This window comes from Lygodium microphyllum, chromosome 19, assembly GCF_053477565.2.
Source record: "Lygodium microphyllum isolate KBCC chromosome 19, Lygodium_microphyllum_v1.1.10, whole genome shotgun sequence".
Taxonomy (NCBI): Eukaryota; Viridiplantae; Streptophyta; class Polypodiopsida; order Schizaeales; family Lygodiaceae; genus Lygodium; species Lygodium microphyllum.
Window position 1 is genome coordinate 75,796,116 of NC_141153.1, and position 18,798 is coordinate 75,814,913.

An 18,798-nucleotide genomic window follows, 5' to 3' on the forward strand; every position below is an offset into this window, starting at 1 on the left:
GTCTCATAAAAAATAACATCCCTGCTCACTTTGAACTCGCTTATGACAGGGTTATAACAACGATACCCTTTCTGCTCTAAAGAATATCCAATAAAATTACATTTTTTGGCCTTTTGATCAAGCTTCTTCCATAGCTCATCTGGCACATGAACATATACAACGCAACCAAATAGCTTCAAGTGTGATACATCGAGCTTCTTGCCAGTAAAGCATTCTTCAAGAGTCATCCCATGAACTGCAGCTGTGGGGGTTATGTTCATAATATAGACAGTAGTATGGATAGCTTCAAACCAAAAATATTTTGGCGTATTCTGTCAGCCATTAATGCTCATGCAACTTTTGCAATATGCCAATTTTTTCTTTCTGTAACCCCATTTTGCTGTGGGGTATACCTGCAAGTAAATTGCCTCTTTATCCAATGAGTCCTCAAGAAGCCACTAAACTCATTAGAGAGGTACTCTCCCCCTCCATCTGATCTCAAGCACTTCACTTTTAAGCCTATTTCTATTTCAACGGCTGCCTTGAAAGATTTGAAGTGCTCAAATACATCACTCTTTTTCTTTATGAAATATACCCATAGCTTCCTTGAACATTCATCAATAAATGTAACAAAGTATTTGCTACCACCACGCGATATATTCTGTGTAGTCCCCCAAACATCTGTATGGACTACATCAAGTATATTTCTGCTCACTTCTCTATCATGCGAGAAGGGTTGTCTTGCCTGCTTACCAAACTGGCATGCTTCACAGACTTTATGAAATTCTGCAACTCTAAAAGAAGGCAACCCTGTAACCAATCCTCTGGAATGCATTAATTTTAGCCTTTGCACATTTGTATGTCCAATACGTTTATGCCATACTTCAATGCCTGCAACCACTCCTTTTCCTTTAGCATACATAGTAGCATCCATTACAGGAATTCCATCATCTTAAGTGAACATGTGGCCAACTCTACTTCCTTTTGTGACCAACCTGCACTTATCATTAAAATCTTCTACAAAACAACATTTTGCATTGAATCAAACTTGCAACCCTTGCTCTACCATTTGGCCAATAGATACTAGATTCTTTGTGATTGATGGCACATGTAATACATCTGTTAGACTCTTTGTCTGGCCATCATACAAGGACAAGGGAACCTTTCCAATGTGTGAAATTGGGTGGCATGAATCATCACCCATCTGCACATAACCTAGATTTTGTAAGTCCTACATCTCTCCAAACCATTCAACATGACTTGTCATATGATTAGATACACCTAAATTGACATACCATACATCATCATGCGTCCCCTTTCCTATAATTGCATTTATCATGTGCTACATAACAAACATACGCTCATTTTTGTCTTCATTTTGTTGTGAAGATGATACATAGTTTCCTTGCTACAATTTACTACTGCGAATATCATCCTTCTTAGCATAACAATGGGCTGCAATATGACCTGCCTTGCCACAATAATGGCAAACAATAACAAAATTTCCAGAACCTCTATTCTGCTATCCATATCTTCCTCTAGAGCTCCCCCTACCTCTAAAGTTTTCTCGACCTCCTGAAACCTACATTTCACCAAATTGCTGATTGAACCTGTTTTGTTGGTTATCATCAGCACATCTCGTACCACGGCCTCTCGAAGAGGATCTACCACGTCTCCTTCCTAAACTTGAGTAAAATTCCTGGACATGTTCACCATTTTTTTCAGATGAGTCACCCTGCATATTGATCTCTTCGGTAATCATGAGAGAGATCAGCTCATCAAAATCTGGAAATGGCTTCCGTACATATACTGAAGTAACAAATGATTTCCATGCCTTCTCATTATTAAGGCCACTCAAAGTGGATGAAACCAAATCATCATCATCATCATCAAGCATTGCATCATTGCTGCTAAAGCATCTGCAATGCTTGTCACCTTCAAAACATACTCATTGACATACATTTTCCCTTTCTTCAAGGTATTCAACTCTTGTTTGAGTTGAATCTTCTGTGCCTTTGTATTTATTGAAAACATGTTCTCAAAAATTGTCCAAGCTGCATGTAAATTTTTTGCATTCCTGATATGTCCCAACATCATATTATCAATGACTGCAGATAGCCAGTACATCACCTTTTTGTCTTTTGCATTCCATTCTTTCCATGCTTTTAATTCATCTGCAGCTCTAGCTCTTTTTCTTCACCTGAAACAAACTCATAAATGCCATTTCCAATGAGGAAGTTCGTCACACGAAACTTCCATGAAGGATAGTTGTTCTTGTCGAGCTTCTTAATAATGGGATTTCCATTGTTCTCTGTCATTATCACAAAAAAGGATACAACATAGCGAGCTAGTCTTTTGTAGCCTTTCACAACAAGTACACAACAATATACCAAACAATCTTTTTCACTGATTGCTCAATAGTACATGTAATCTGCAACCTGTTTACAGATTAACCTTATGTTTTCTTCCTGGCAAACACCTCAAAAATTACAAATTTGAAATCTGTAACCTGTGCCCCCACTTTCGGTCAATACAGTCGAAATCATAGTGTACCTTGAAACTGTTGTCTGAAGCCTTGCGGCTCTAAAACGGGGCCTAAAACGGTCTCAGATGGCAAAAAGAATTGCGAGACAGTCCTAAAGGCCTAATGTGTAGAATATACAGTGCTCTACTCACACACCAAATCTCATAGCAATCTGAGATTTTCACTCTACTCTGCTTTCGGTGTCTCCACAGGTACTATCCAAGAGAGAGAGTGGAAGAATGGGAGAGCTTCTTACCCGTTGCCTGCTTGCTCAAACCTTGCTTCTTCTCCTTCACTTCAGCCTTAAAAATCAGCCTCTCTTAGTGGTGCGGCTCTGATACCATGTCAAGAATCGTGTGATGGGGGGACTTGCTTGAGCTGCTGCACCAAACACACATTGTATACATAAGAGGAAGCTCACTCAAGAACACAGGAAGAGAGATGGAGGCCAAAACGTTTTCTTACTAATTTCTTCTTCTTCTTCCACACACTATACAATGTACACAAAGTATATATAAGATACAACATAAAGAAAAGTGGCCTATTAATTCAAACAGTGCATAACAGACTACACTAATCAACTAGTGCTATATCTTTGCCAGCTATAGGTAGGTGTAACAAACTAAATATAATAAGTGATAAGTCAGTGGCCATGTGAGTATCATAATGACCACCAATGTGCTAAGTGTAGACGTGCGAACCCATCTAGCCAAGCGGTCCATCATCAATATCCGCACATGTTGAGCTTGCTATCTCAACAACACTTTGGATGATGTAGGTTATCTAGTTTCTTTTGGTGATTCCTCATGGAAGATTACCCATGGGAATCTTGTCATTGCATGTGGTGCTAAGTCCAATATTGTGTATCCCGAAGGAGATGCAATGGCAATGGAGAAGGAGAAGAGGAAGATGCGGGAGAGAAGAGCATACACAATGTAGGTGCTGTCAAGATTGATATATATAACAACCTTATTGCACTATCTCATATATATGAATAAAGAATATGGGCAGTCATTGTACAGGGCAGGCCCAAGGGCCTTTTATCCCAACAACCTCCCACTAAAAGCCAATGGGCCAAGGAGTGAAAAAACAAAGAAAAAAGGAAAAGAGACAAGGTGACGAATCATGATATCTCACCCAACGGCAATCGAAAAGTGAGCTGTGCAATAAGCGGGAACCTCTGCGAAAGAAGAGTCAAGCATCCCTGAGTCCATGACATCCAGGAGACAAGCGATTCTGCAGCTCCATACAATGAAGTTGTTGAGATATTTGCAATCACACCTAATGTAGCCTCTTTGTATGAGGCAGTCTGGGCTTAGGACATGTAGGCTACAATAATCCCATATGCACAGAGAGGGAAGATTGCTACCCATCCAACAACTATAAAGCATTGTACTTGACTACCACTTTTCATGTGGAATGAATACAATGTCATGATGCTTTGTACTTTTAGTTAAGTGTCTTTTCATTGTCAGTCATACACAAGATTGTGTTTATGAGTCCAAGCTTCCATCTTGGAACCTAATTCACTTGTGTAACAAACAGTGTCTTTGTTTCTATTATCATGAGTTCACTCTATGCCTACAAGCCGCCATAGCCATGCTCTAGATCCGCTCATTTCAAAATGGTATCAGTCGGGCATGGCACTACTTCTCCAACCTCTCTTGGTTCCTCTCAATCTCTGCCCAACTCACATCTAGCTCAGGATCACTGTATGACTTATTTTCTCAACTTCATCTTCAACCAAGCTTGTGGCAGCCATAGCCAAACAGCACATAGCTCTGGTTGAGCCCTTGGATCTCACACTACAAGCCATCTCAGCCCACAATTCCTTCTGGAGAAACATTCCTCGTGGCGAAGCTCCCTGGTACATCATAGTCCAACATTACCCATTGTTGAGCCCAACATTGCATGAATTTGAGCTCGCTGCCAAATCTGCGCCCTATCCCAGTTGTACAGCTTCCACCAATCACGCGCGCCATGATTCAGTATGCTGCTGCCATAGGGCATTTGAAGCTTGTTATGTAAGCTTCTCCCTCACTAAATCTCGTGGCAAATACTTCACTATAGCTACTATAATCAGCAAAAAAACCAGTCGTCACTGCAAACCCTAAAGGGCAGCCATAGCTTTTGGGCTCAAGCTCATAAAATTCTTCAATCTCTCACTCCTTTGGGCTCAACCAACCCTCTGCAATTCTAATTCACTCTGATCTACTCAGTTTCCAATTCAAATTAGCAAGGGAAGTAAGAAATCAAACTCAGTTTCAACACCAAGCTTCAAGATAGTATCTTTTTTATACTCATTCGGTGTTGATAAACATTAATCTTCTTGTGTCTATTAACACATTAAAGTGTAACTCTTCTGCAGTGCAAACTCAGAATTTGAAGCTCATTCTCAGTTATGGGAATGAACAAAATGAATTCCTTTATGAAGATGCTTGTTATGAAAAGTGATACAATTCTCCTTGCCAAATTGTACTACATAGAAGATGCTTTTTCTATAGGAAGAAATGTAGTAACTCAAGTGCAATCAATGATTTCATTTGAAGACCATAAAGACAAGAACCAGATGACTAATGCAAGCAAAGTCCATGAAAATGATGACCATGAAGAAGAGCCTATGAGGTCCGGGGAGATGCAGGAGATGAAATCTTACCTCGGGGGGAAAAAGCCTTGGTTGGGATTGAAGCTCCAAGCTCTATGTCTTCAATCTGGGCTACGGGCCAAGCTCCACGATCAAGCTTTGATCCAAAGCTTTGATACTAGTTGAAGGGGTTGCAATGGCGGTGGAGAAGGAGAAGAGAAAGATGCGGGAGAGAAGAGCACACACAATATAGGTGCTATCAAGAATGATATATATGATAGCCTTATTGCACTATCGCACATATATGAATAAAGAATATGGGCGGTCACTGTACATGGGCAGGCCCAAGGGCCTTTTACCCAAACATATCCCTTGCTTGTATCTGGGTGAATTGACCATATTTTGCAGTGGATGTCATTCCACATGTATCTCTATGGCATCGTCGCCTTGGGCACATGTCCTTAAAAGGAATGAAAATGCTTACTCATTTGTAGTATCTTTTGTCCCTTGACTATAAGTGGTTTGAGTCTGATCATTGTTTATATGGTTGGTAGGCACATAATACGCATAAAAAGTATGGTATGATATGCATGGGTGAGCCATTGGCTCTTGTTTATTTGGATATATGTGGTCCCATGCCTTGTAAGTCATTAGGTGGCATGAAGTATTTCGTTACCTTCATTGATGACTATACACGTAAGATCTAGGCATATCCTATTAAGTAGAAATCAAAAGTCTTGGCTACATTTCAACATTGGCTTGCTTTGGTTGAGAACCAATATGGGTATAGGCTAAAATGCCTATAGTTAGATATTGGGGATGAGTATGTTTCTAAAGCCGTTGAGCACTTTTGTGACAAGAGGGGTATTAAGCATCAGTTGACCGCCTCGTACATCCCACCCCAAAATGGTATAGCTAAGCGTATGAATAGGACAATTCAAGAGCGACATTGCAATATGCTTAGCCAAGCAGGCTTACCACAACATTTTTGGGTTGAGGCAATTATTACCACCGTACACTTGATAAATTGATCTCCATATATTGCTCTTGACTATCAAGTCGCAAAGGAGGCATTGTCTAGAAAACCTCCCTTATATGCTCATTTGCATATCTTTGGTTGTGAGGCTTTCTGCCATGTGCCGAAGGACAAGTACAATAAGCTAGATCCTAAGTATAGAAAATATATCTTCCTTGGTTATGGGGATGTAGGTGAGATGGGCTATCACCTATGGGATCCACAGGCTTGGAAGATTATCCACAGCCATGATATTATTTTCCATAAGGAGAAAATACATAAGCAGCCTGAGCATATCATTGAGACATGCAAGGTGATATTTTATTGTACAACCAACTAGACAACTTGCAGTAGCAGCTGATGACCCAGTGGCCAAGGTCCTTGATGCTCCACAAGATATACAAGTCCCATAGCTACCTTTGAGGTAGTATACTAGAGCTAGATGACAACTTGTGCGGTTTGAGCTCTCTATGGATTATGTTATGGTGATAGATGCTAGTGAGTCTCTTACTTATGATGAGGCCATGTGCAGAGGTGATGGTTACTCTTTGGAGAGGGCCATGCAGTTAGAATATGACTCACTGCACAAAAATCATACATGGCATTTGGTTCCTTTGCCTAGTGGCAAGAGTGCTTTGCCCTGCAAGTGGGTATACAAGTTGAAAAGCACCCCTGTATGCCCCAAGCCAAGATATAAGGCCGGATTGGTTGCTAAGGGCTTCAACAAAGAACATGGTGTGGACTTTGATGAAGTATTTTCTCCTATTGTGAAGATGACTATCTTATGCTTCAGTACTGGCTTTGGTTGCTCAACTTGACTTGGATCTCTCTCAAATGGATGCCAAGATGGATTTTCATCATAGTAGGGACTTGCATGATGAGATTTACATGGAGCAGCCTAAGGGATTTGTAGAACATGGTGGGGAACACCTCTAGTGTGCAAGTTGGGGAAGAGCCTTTATGGCCTTAAGCAAGCACCTAGGAAACGGTACCACAAGTTTGATGCCTTTGTGCATCCATAGGGATATTCTTGTAGTGATATTGATCTGTGTTTATACATATGAAGAAGGCTCGTGATGGTAGCCTTATGATTTTAATCCTTTATGTGTATGATCCATTGATTATTTGGAGTGCTCAGTTAGATGCCTTCAAAGGTTAGCTCAAGAAGAGCTTTGAGATGAAGGACATGGGACATGCCTCACAAATTCTTGGGGCTCTTCTACCTATCACACAAGGTGTATATCTAGAAGGTCCTTGAGCGGTTTCATCTGTAGGATATTAAGCCTATTGATTGTCCTTTACCTTCTCACATGAAGGTTAGCTATGCCAATTGTCTGCAATATAATGATCAAAAGGCCGAGATGGCTAAGGCTCGTCCTGACATAACATTTGCAATGGGAGTTGTGGTATGCTATATGGCTACACCTAGCAGATGGCATTGGGATGGCATCAAGGGTATCATGAGGTACCTAAAGGACACAACAACTATGTGCATCTATTATGGTGGACATGATACGAGAGTTGTGGGATACATTGACTTTGATTATGCACGACATGTAGACAGTAGAAAGTGCACCTCTAGCTATGTATTCACCTTTACTGGAGGTACTGTTTCTTGGATGTCTAGGGTGTAGAAATGCATGGCTGTAACATCCCCCCCCCCCCCCGGGCCTCCCCCATGAGAATTTTTCCCTTCCTCTCTCTCCCCCTGCCGTCTGCATGGCGGGGAGAGAGACAGAGAGAGGGTGAGTAATGGGGGAAAGGGGTCATGCAGCCCCAGGTGGGTGGTGGCAGACATCTGACCCCTCCCCCCCAACCTTATAAAGAGGAGGGAGCTCTCCCCCCCAGGGTAGCACGTTCCCCCCCTCCATTGCAGCGTAGTAGCCGCCCTCCAGCCTGGCGTACCGGCAGCCCCCCCGGGGGCCGTGACTGATAGAACGCCCCCCCTCTTGATCACCAACCCGCTGCATCTCCATAAGGAGAAGAAGAGGGAGAAGAGAAGGAGAAGAGAAGAGAGGGAAGGAGAGGAAGAGGAGAGAGAGAGAAGAAGAAAGAGAAGGAGAAGAAAAAGAATAAGAATAAGAAGGGGAAGAAGGAGAGAAGAGAGAAGAGAGAGGAGAGAAGAAGAAAGAGAAGGAGAAGAAGAGGGAGAAAGAGAAGGAGAGAAGAGGGAGATAGAGAAAAAGAGAAGAGAAGAAGAAGAAGGGGAAGAAGGAGAGAAGAGCGAGAGAAGTGGGAGAAGAGAGAAGGAGAAGAAGAAGAAGGAGAAGAGGGAAGAGAGAGAGTAGTGGAAGAGGAGAGAAGAGAAGAAGGTGAGAGAGAGAGAAGAGAGAGAATAAGGAGGAAGAGGGAGGGGAGAAGAAGAAGAAGGAGAAGAGGGAAGAGAGAGAAGAGGGAGAAAAAGAGGGAGAAGAAGAAGGAGAAGAGGGAAGAGAGAGAAGAGGAAGAAGGGGGAGAGGAAAGAGAAGAAGAAGAGATAGAGGAGAGAAGAAGAAAAGAAGAGAGGGAAGAGAGAGAAGGAGAAGAAGGAGAAGAGGGAAGAGAGAGAAGAGGAAGGAGAGAGAGAAGAGAGAGGAGGAAGAAGGGAGAGAGGGAAGAGAAGAAGAAGAGATAGAGGAGAAGAGAAGAAGAGAAGGAGAGAGAGAAGAGAGAGAAGAAGGAGGAAGAGGGAGAGGAGAAGAAGAAGAGGAAGGGAGAAAAAGAAGAGAGAGAACTAGTGGGAGAGGAAGGAGAAGAAGAGGTAGCAAGAGGAGAAGAAGAGAAGGAGAGAGAGAGAGAGTAGGAGAATAAGAGAAAAGAAGAAGAAGAGAGAAAGAAATAGTGGAAAAGAAGGGGAAGAGAGAGGGAGAGGGAAAGAAGGAGAGGGAGTGGGAGTTGGTGGGCAGCTGCAAGGAACGACACCCAAACCACCCTCTCATCGAAGGGCCCACCCAGCGGTCTTGCCCAACCAAACCTATCAACCCAAAACCCGTCAAGGTCCGGACTGCCCAATCTCCACGAGGCGCATGGCTCCCAAGAAGAAAGTTGTGGGAAGCGTAGGCGCCCAAGCTATCGATAATGCTGGAGGGTCGAGCGGAGCAGCCAACGCAGCGCACACGAATCAAGCCTAGGTTTACACACATGAAATGATAGGTTTTTTCAATATTTCACATTAAAAAATAGGCTTCCACCCAATCTAGTACATGAGCAGTTATCTAGGATTCATGGTTCGCGCCTGTGATTACAATAAACACATGAAATGATAGCTCCCATTCGTAGCATGCAAATGCACAAATGCATGGAAATTTAGGCTTTCATGTACTTAAGCCACACAAATACGTACATATTAAGATTAAAAAGTCAATGACTACATGTGAAGGGAGTTAAGGATCGTAGATTGTGTCAATTTATTAAACAATCCTTGTGCACAAGAGACGAGTTTGATCACAAAATTCTGCATAGCAATGCACTAAGAGGGGATGGAAAGAATGTATGACAAGTCTTGCAATATATTTAATGTGTTTTAAAGATTACCAAGTATGTTAAAAGACGTGCAAAGAATCGAGGATTCACAACTTGGAACCCTAGAATAAAACCCAAGGGAAAGAGAGATTCAAAAGAAGTTGAGTGATTAAACACACGTGCTTTTGAGTTGTTTTTAATGATCTTATCTTAGATTATTGAAGTGGATACCCTCCTAGTTTAAGCTAGGCTAGTAAGCCGACTCTAAATGGAATGTTGATCAAGGCTTATGCTTGGTTAGTAAAGTGATTGCTTGATGAAGAAAATAATATTTTCTTGATTGGAAATGAAAGGGATGTTTTCCCTAGAAATTGTTACTATGCTGGTTGCTTCAGCTGTGGTTGATTTCCTAAAGGAATAATTAAGGAAGGATGGCGCTAGCTACCCCCCGCGAACTGCCAAACCCTAACCAAGGGGGTTGTCAATCCGCGCCAGGAATGTGGACCGAACCCGTCGTGAGAGGTCTCTCTGTGGAAATTACTTGGCGTAGGAGGACGCTTGGGTGCCATTGGGGGCTCTGGCCGTAAATCCCAATGCCTCCAGGCCCTACACAAGTGTTCTACGTGACTTGAGATGGGATCTCGAGACCTTGATACTAGTTACAAGGCAAAATCTTGGTAGGATAAACCTTCGGGGCTTGTTGCCGGAAGATGGAAGGATTTTTCTGCGGAGGCAGAAAGGAACACTTAATTCTCCTGTATGGGCAGGAGACAAACATTAATCTAAAGATAAGTTAAGGAAGTGTTTGATCTTGTTTTATCTTGTTTTCGTGTCAGTGTCCTAAATTACGTAAAGGAACCTGTGATTAACAGGGTTAATTAAGGAAGCTGCTTTTATGTGTCAAACATAATGTGGTAGATAATTAGATAACTAAAACAACCCCCGAGGGAAGCGTGGTGGATGTGACAAATGAGTCTATCCTATGGAAGGGTGGTCTCGGTTAGCCGAGAGCTTTCCTCAAAATGAAATGTTAACGAGAAATGTTAGGGAAGGTCGGACGATGACCTTAGACAATGTTGGTTAGAACCCTGATTCATACCATTTTAGGGGACCGGAATCTATGCCCTACGGGCAGAGAGGTTGAGCGATGCATCCCTCCTGTTTCCCATTCTCTTTGAACCAAGTGCGGTAGGAGCCTGCTTTGGTCTAGTTGTATCTACGCAAAGTGAAGCGGCTGTCGACCGACGCTAGAAGGTTGTTAGGAAGACTTGACTGCTAGGAACCTGGACTTCAGGTCAATCCTAGTAGGAACGGCTGGATAAGTTTCGTTGCGAGGCAGACTCGAGAGACCCTAGTTGGCAAACCCCATGTCATTCCCTGGGAGTGCCAGGCGGTATCTTCTAGATTGATCTCTCGATGGGCTGCTAAGACGTGTCCCGCAATTTAAGGGGTGGGCACGTTATATACAATGGCCCTATCTGATATAGAGGTGAAAGGTGAGAAGGATCGAAGCTTGCACATGAGCTATGGCGGGAGAGCAAGAGCAAGAAAGAGAGAGACAAGAAATGGGATCTCCAACAGTCACAATGTGTGACCGGGCCTTCCTTTATTTACTAGTCACTAAAAAATGAATGTAAAGAATAAAGTGACGTGACGGGCGCCCGCCACCTGCAGTGTGCAGTGGCGGGTACTGTCAGTGTAGTAATACACGGGGCGGCACGGCGGAGGCGCCTTTACCCCAACAACCTCCCACTTAAAGGCGAATCTGCCCCAGTGAGAGAGAAAGAAAAGAAAAAGGCAGTACAACTGTACATAGGTACAAGGGATGAGGAAAGGCAACATCTCATCCAACGCCCATCAATCTCCTGAGGAAGGCAAAGCGCTCAGTAGTGAGGCTTTTCGTGAGCAGATCTGCAGGATTCTTGTCAGTGGAGATCTTGACAAGGTCAACAGACTTGTCCTCCATGACACCACGTATGAAGTGATACCTCACCTCAATGTGTTTTGTCTTCGCATGGAAGACCGGATTCTTAGCCAACTGAATGGCACTCATAGAATCCGAATGCAGTGTAGGTATAGCATCAATGCCAAGGTCAGCAACTAGATGGCCTAGCCATATGGCCTCCTTGTAAGCCTCAGTGGCTGCAACATACTCGACCTCAGTGGTAGACAAAGCCGTACACTTCTGAACCCTGGACATCCAAGAGACAGCACCTCCAGCATAGCTGAATACATAGCCAGAAGTGGACTTCCTACTATCTACATGTCCTGCATAATCGGAGTCAGTGTACCCCATGACCCCTGTATCCTGGCTGCCATAGCAAATACACATATCTGTTGTGCCCTTTAGGTACCTCATGATACCCTTCACGGCATCCCAATGTTTCCTACCAGGTGTAGCCATATAGCGTGCCACAACACCAACTGCAAAGGCAATATCTGGACGAGTGGCTATCATGGCATACATCAAACTACCCACGGCTGAAGCATAAGGGATCTGGGCCATCTCGGCCCTCTGCTCATCTGTCTGCGGACAATCGGCGTGTGACACCTTCACATAAGAAGGCAATGGATAGCCAATAGGCTTTACGTCCTGCATGCGGAAGCGCTCAAGGACTTTATGAATATACTCCCTCTGTGACAAGTAGAGGAGTCCCTGATGCCTGTCACGTCTAATGCGCATACCAAGTATGTGAGAGGCCTGTCCCAAATCCTTCATCTCAAAGCTCTTCTTCAGTTGAGATTTAAGAGCATCTAGCTCATCATGAGCTTTCCCTGCTATCAGCATATCATCCACATAGAGTACCAAAATAAGCAATGAACCATCATAGGCTTTCTTCATATAAAGACACAGATCCATAGCACTCCTGCTGTAGCCCTGTGACTGCATAAAGGCATCAAACTTATGATACCATTCCCTAGGTGCCTGCTTCAAGCCATAAAGACTTTTCTTCAACTTGCACACTAGGTGCTCCCTGCCAGGTTCTGCAAAGCCCTTAGGCTGCTCCATATAGATCTCATCATGCAAGTCCCCATGTAAGAAAGCCATCTTGATATCCATTTGCTATAGACCTAAGTCAAGCTGAGCAACCAAAGCCAAGACCAAGCGCAGGGTGGTCATCTTAACCACAGGAGAAAAGACCTCATCAAAGTCTACACCATGCTTCTGCTTAAAACCCTTTGCTACCAATCTAGCCTTGTATGCCGGCTTGGGGTGTCCAGGGGTACTTTTCAGCTTGTACACCCACTTGCATGGCAAAGCCTTGCGCATAGCCTCATCATAAGTGAAAGGCTCTCCTGCATCTGTAACCAAAATATAATGCATAGAGGGCTGAAATCTATCAGGTGGACGTCTGTCTCTAGCAGACCGTCTCACTGCAGGCTCTGCTGCCTGCCCAGCTGCCTGTCCAACACCCTGACCATGAGCATCTGCTGCAGCTGTAGGTTGTCCAACTGGCTGTGCAGGAGCTCTAGGCTCCTCCTGAAAGATCACTCTGCGGATCTCAACCACTTTCTCAGGCTGCCTGTGCATCTTGTCTTCATGGAAGACTACATCATGGCTGCGTACTATTTTCCGTGACTGCGGATCCCATAGGCGATAGCCCATCTCTCCTGAATCACCATAACCAAGAAAGATACATTTAATGCTCTTTGGATCCAACTTACTCCTCTTGTCCTTGGGCACATGGCAGAATGCCTCACATCCAAAGACACGAAGATGCGCATAAGAGGGTGGCTTACCAGCCCAAACTTCCTCTGCAACCTAGAAATCCTATCCACTAGAAGGCGATCGGTTTATGACATGCACTGCCGTACTACCTGCCTCAGCCCAAAAGCTCTGTGGTAGGCCTGCATGGCTAAGCATAGAGCGGACACGCTCCTGAATAGTCCTGTTCATGCGCTCAGCCAAACCATTCTGGGCGGGGGTGTAAGGGGCGGTCAACTGACGCTTAATACCCCTGTCATCACAAAACTACTCAAAAGCACGTGAGACATATTCTCCCCCATTGTCAGTCCTAAGGCATTTCAGCCTATACCTAGTCTGGTTCTCAACAAGAGCAAGCCAATGCTGAAAGACTGCCAAGACATCAGACTTTTGCTTTATGGGATAAGCCCACACTTTCCTAGAAAAATCATCAATGAAGGTAACAAAGTACTTCGCGCCACCCATAGACATACACGGCATGGGCCCACAAACATCTGAATGCACCAAAGCTAAGGGCTCACTCATGCATGGCCTACCCGATTTCTTATGCGTAGACCTATTCTGCTTACTATAAAGACAATGATCACACGAGTCAAAACGTGCATAGTCCAAAGGCGGAAGATACTGCAAACCAGATAACATTTTCATTCCCTTCAAAGACATATGCCCCAAACGGGCATGCCAAAGTGATACATGTGGGATAGAACCCACTGCCAAAACATGGTCTACAGAAGACCCAGATACAACAAGAGGATAGAGGCTGCCAGCCTTGGCACCTCTAGCAAGCACAAGTCTGCCTTTGGTAATCTTCCAGGCAGAATCCCCAAAACAGACATGAAACCCTGCATCATCCAACTGTCCTGCAGACATAAGACTGCGCGTAAGCGCAGGTACATGACGTACATCCCTGAGCAAAAAGGAACTGCCAGTGGAAAACTGCAACTGAATATCTCCACAGCCCACAATATCAAGAGACCTGTCATCTCCAAGTCTGATTGATCCAGATACAGTACGGTAAGAGTGAAACCACTCACGGTAAGGCGTCACATGGAAGGATGCACCTGAATCCAATAACCAGCACTGTGCATACATACTAGGTGTCTCAGTCAAGTGTGAAGCATCAGAAGAACTAGCTGCAAGTATGAACTCATCACTCCATCAGAATCCTCGGTCTGCATGACATTAATTTCTTCAATCTTGACGCTGGACTTCGCAGGTACTATGCTGCGATCAGAGGACTTCTCCTGCACTTTCTCTTTGCCCTTATCCTTGCGCTTCTCATTGCGCAACTCATGACACTGTGGTCTGATATGGCCCTTTTTCCCACAATGATGACAAGTGACATTAGCGTTGCGCCCACGCGACTTACTACGCGACTTTCCACGAGATTTAGACTGACCCTTCTGCGAGTCACAGCCACGGTTATTACCATGATCATTCCTGTCATTCCTGCCTCTAACTGTCAAAGCATGTGAAACACGAGAGGCATCCAAGTTTTTGCGATTAACCTCTTCCTGCAGAAGAGCACTCTCAACATCATTTAGTTTCAGAGTAGCACTAGAGGCACATAGGGCAGTGCGGAATACATCCCATGACTCATTCAGAGTCCCAAGCAAGAAAAGAGGAGTTACTTCCTCTCCAAAGGTGATATCCTGTGAAATCAGGTTCTTCAGTATAGCATGGAACTGGCTCAAGTGAGCAGACATAGTCGCATTATCCTTCATGCACAAATCCATAAGCTGCTTCAACCAGTACATCTGACTTGCCGGACTTTTCTTATCATAAAGATTCTTGATCTTATTCCATAGATCCCATGCACTCTGTGCTTCCTCAAATACATTATAATGTACCTGTTCAGTGAGAGACAATACAATCGTGGACTTGCATAGTTCATCAAGTTCAAGCCAGTCGTCATTGTCCATAGTTTCAAGCTGCTCCCCACTCAACCGAAGTGGCTTAATCTAAGATTTCTGCACCAAGACCTACCAAATTTGACTCTTCCAATAAGATAGTTGGTACCATCCAACTTTGTGATGTTAAATATGGCATTATCAGTCGAAGAGGATGCCATAATGCAGGCTGGAAATGCACAGACAATGTAAAACTGCTGGCTGTTTTACTGCAGAAAATGCCCAAAATCCACTGAAATGAGCTCCAAATGGCGAGAAAAGTGTGCCAAAAGATGCTGCCCACTTAGTACTAGGTGCGGTACACCAAATCAGGATATTTCAGCATAAAAAATATTGCTCAGTCCACCAATAAATGCTTGCTGTAATAAATTTCAGAATTGCAATAATGAGAGCAAACTGTCCCAAAATTGGATCTAATGTCAACTAAACAATGCTAGGTCCAAAGCCGGCATAAAGAGGACAAAACAAAGCCAAATGATAGTGAAAATACATGAGCATAACACCGAGAGATGTCAAATAGCATTTGCCAGTAAGAGGCACACCCCCAGACAATCTAGGCAAAATGTAGAACCAACTGCCAAAACCTAACAAAAATAGGTGTCTACTCAAAAGAAAGCGGATCCAAAATTGAGACTCAGCTCATAAGCATCCTGTGAACCAAGACATATACTCAATGCAACATCCGATTGTCGGAGTATAATCCCAAAGTCTCAATACATCTATAACTGCTCAATGACATAAATTGCTCCAATAGCATGTAATCTGTGCTCAAGGTCAAGTAAGCATGCAAGATGCTCCCACTGGCACAAAAGGCATACAATCGAGTTAAGGGCTTAAGCAACCCAAGACAAAGTACTAGTGACAAGTGACCAAGTCAATGCGTCATACGCTTCCCAAGAGCATGACATACATGAAGCAACTGATGTAGCAACCACTAAGCAAGACATAATCCAATGGCAAGATCTCTGTCAAGTCAATACATCCAGTAGCAAGCCAAAGTCAATATCCCTGAAGTGCTCAAAACATCCAAATCGGAGCTCCAAAATATCTGTCAAGCATGGATGAACTAAGAGGCATCAACCACGGACCAAAGCATGTAATGCATAGAGCTTATCTGTCAAGTACAGACAATAGGCATAAGCGGCCCAAATGCCAGTCAAGTCGACCAAACTGCCAATGACAAACCAATAACAATGGAGCAAATGCGATGCTCAAAAGCATTTCGGAATCACGATCATGAGTTCGAAGTTGATCCCCAAAGTGTAATACATCATGACATAACCCATAGCATACATCCGGTATCGATAGAGAAGCAATACATGTGACAAATGAGCTTCAGCCCACTCATGTACAGCAGCTCTAAACAGTCCAAAACTGTCAATTTCTAGCCCAAAAACAATGCCAAATCATGGGCAAATAGAATGCATACATTCCCAAGACATTAGGCATCATGTAGACCGCATACGGGCATCAAACAAGGTAACCGGAGTAGAGTATAAGCATCAAATGCCAATGCCAAGTGTGGCTGCCCTATTTCCAGCACTGTATAACAGTAAATAACAGTCCCAAATCAGCCAATATTTCAGGCCAAAATCATGGCATAATCATGTGCATACATTCCCAAGGCACTAGGCATCATGTAGACCGCATACAGGCATCAAATAGCACAACCGGAATGGAGTATAAGCAACAAATGCTAATGCCAATGGTGCTGCCCTGTTTTCAGCCTGTTATGACAGTTTATGACAGTCCCAAATATGAAGAAATCAGCCCCGAATAATCAAGACCAATGCCCAAAGCTTGAATGACATCAAACATGAAGTCTATAGCCCTCTTGATCAAGGTAGAGAGCAAGAAGCAATGGCCAAGTGTGGAGCTGAACTAGACGAGTGCTAACAGCCTGGAAAAAAATGGTGCAATCTGCCCTGTTGGTGCTGAACTTGTTGCTGCTCCACATGGGCTGAAAAAGGGGTAATGGGGGGCTCAAGAAGGGCCTATCAAAGGCCTATGACAAGCCTCTTTGAGCCTTGATAGGTGTAAGGCACAATATGAGGGGAATAAGCTTCAAGGGTTTGAAGCCATGGCTGCCCTTGCTGTTTGCAACCTGTAGACTGAAATAAAACCCCGAAAGAATGATCAAATACCTCAGTATCAATGCCTTGAAGGTGCCTCAATAGGCCGGGAAGGTGCTCGAGAAGCCGGGGAGTGACGGGAGCTCGGGGAGATCGGATATGGCTGCTGCTGGGATGGAGATCCAATGCGTGAAGGGAGTCGATGAGAAGGTAGAGAAGCACCGAGTCGAGCTCGAGCAAGAGGAAGCCAAGCTCTGATACTAGTTGAAAGGTGAGAAGGATCGAAGCTTGCACACGAGCTATGGCGGGAGAGCAAGAGCAAGAAAGAGAGAGACAAGAAATGGGAACTCCAATAGTCACAATGTGTGACCGGGCCTTCCTTTATTTACTAGTCACTAAAAAATGAATGTAAAGAATAAAGTGACGTGACGGGCGCCCGCCACCTGCAGTGTGCAGTGGCGGGTACTGTCAGTGTAGTAATACACGGGGCGGCACGACGGAGGCGCCTTTACCCCAACAAGAGGTAGAGTAGGTTGCAACCATTAAGGCTTGCAAGGAGGATCTCTAGTCAGGCCAAACCTTGGTATTGTTGATGTGGTTTCTACAATGCATTCAGATTCTATGAGTGCTATTTAGTTAGCCAAGAATCTGGTCTTCTATGCGAAGACAAAGCACATTGAGGTGCATTACCACTTTATTCAAGTGGTCATTGAGGACAAGTTTGTTGAGCTTGTCAAGATCTCAACTGATCAAAATCCTATTGATCTGCTCACCTAACAGTCTCTCAATTGAGTGTTTTGCCTTCCTTAGGAAGTTAATGGATGTTGGATGAGATGATGTCTTTCATTGTTCTATTGTACCTGTGTACATTTGTACTTTGTCACTTTTTTTAATTCTCTCCTCACTAGGGTCACATTCACCTTTAAGTAGGAGGTTAGTTGGGGGTAAAGGCACCTATGCCTAGCCACCTATGTATTAATTACATTGATAGTACTAGTATACTAATGCACTTGTACACTACAAGTGGTGGGCACCCATCATTGTTACTCCATTCTTTATTCTTTTAGTGACATTTGAATAAAGGGAAGGCTAGTCACACATTGTAATTATTGGATTTCCCACATCTTGTGTCTTTCTCTCTCTTGCTCTTTCTCCTTCCACCATAGCTCTTACTTCTACTCCATGCTTCTACTTCAAGGTTCACTCCCTTCAATTAATCCTTTTAATCACAGTGTTCATTTATGTAATTTAAAAGCATAATACACAAACAATGAAAACAAACCTTTTGAAATATAACTTTTTTATTTAATAGGAATTTCTTATACAAGTATGCACCTTCCACCCATATAGAAGAATAGCACGAAAGCCTTTATTTCTCCAAGATTTTATGCCCCTAACGAGTACAGGGGCCCTTAGGAAATCCATCTTGAGACATGTAGGGTTTTGAGCAGTTCCTAGGAGCCTAAGAGTTTACCAGCGAGAGCTCCCAGGCACCCTCAACTCCTCTTGCCCAAGGACTTCCTAGGGAGTGACCTCTCACCATCGAGGTCAGTCCAAAAGCTCTCTA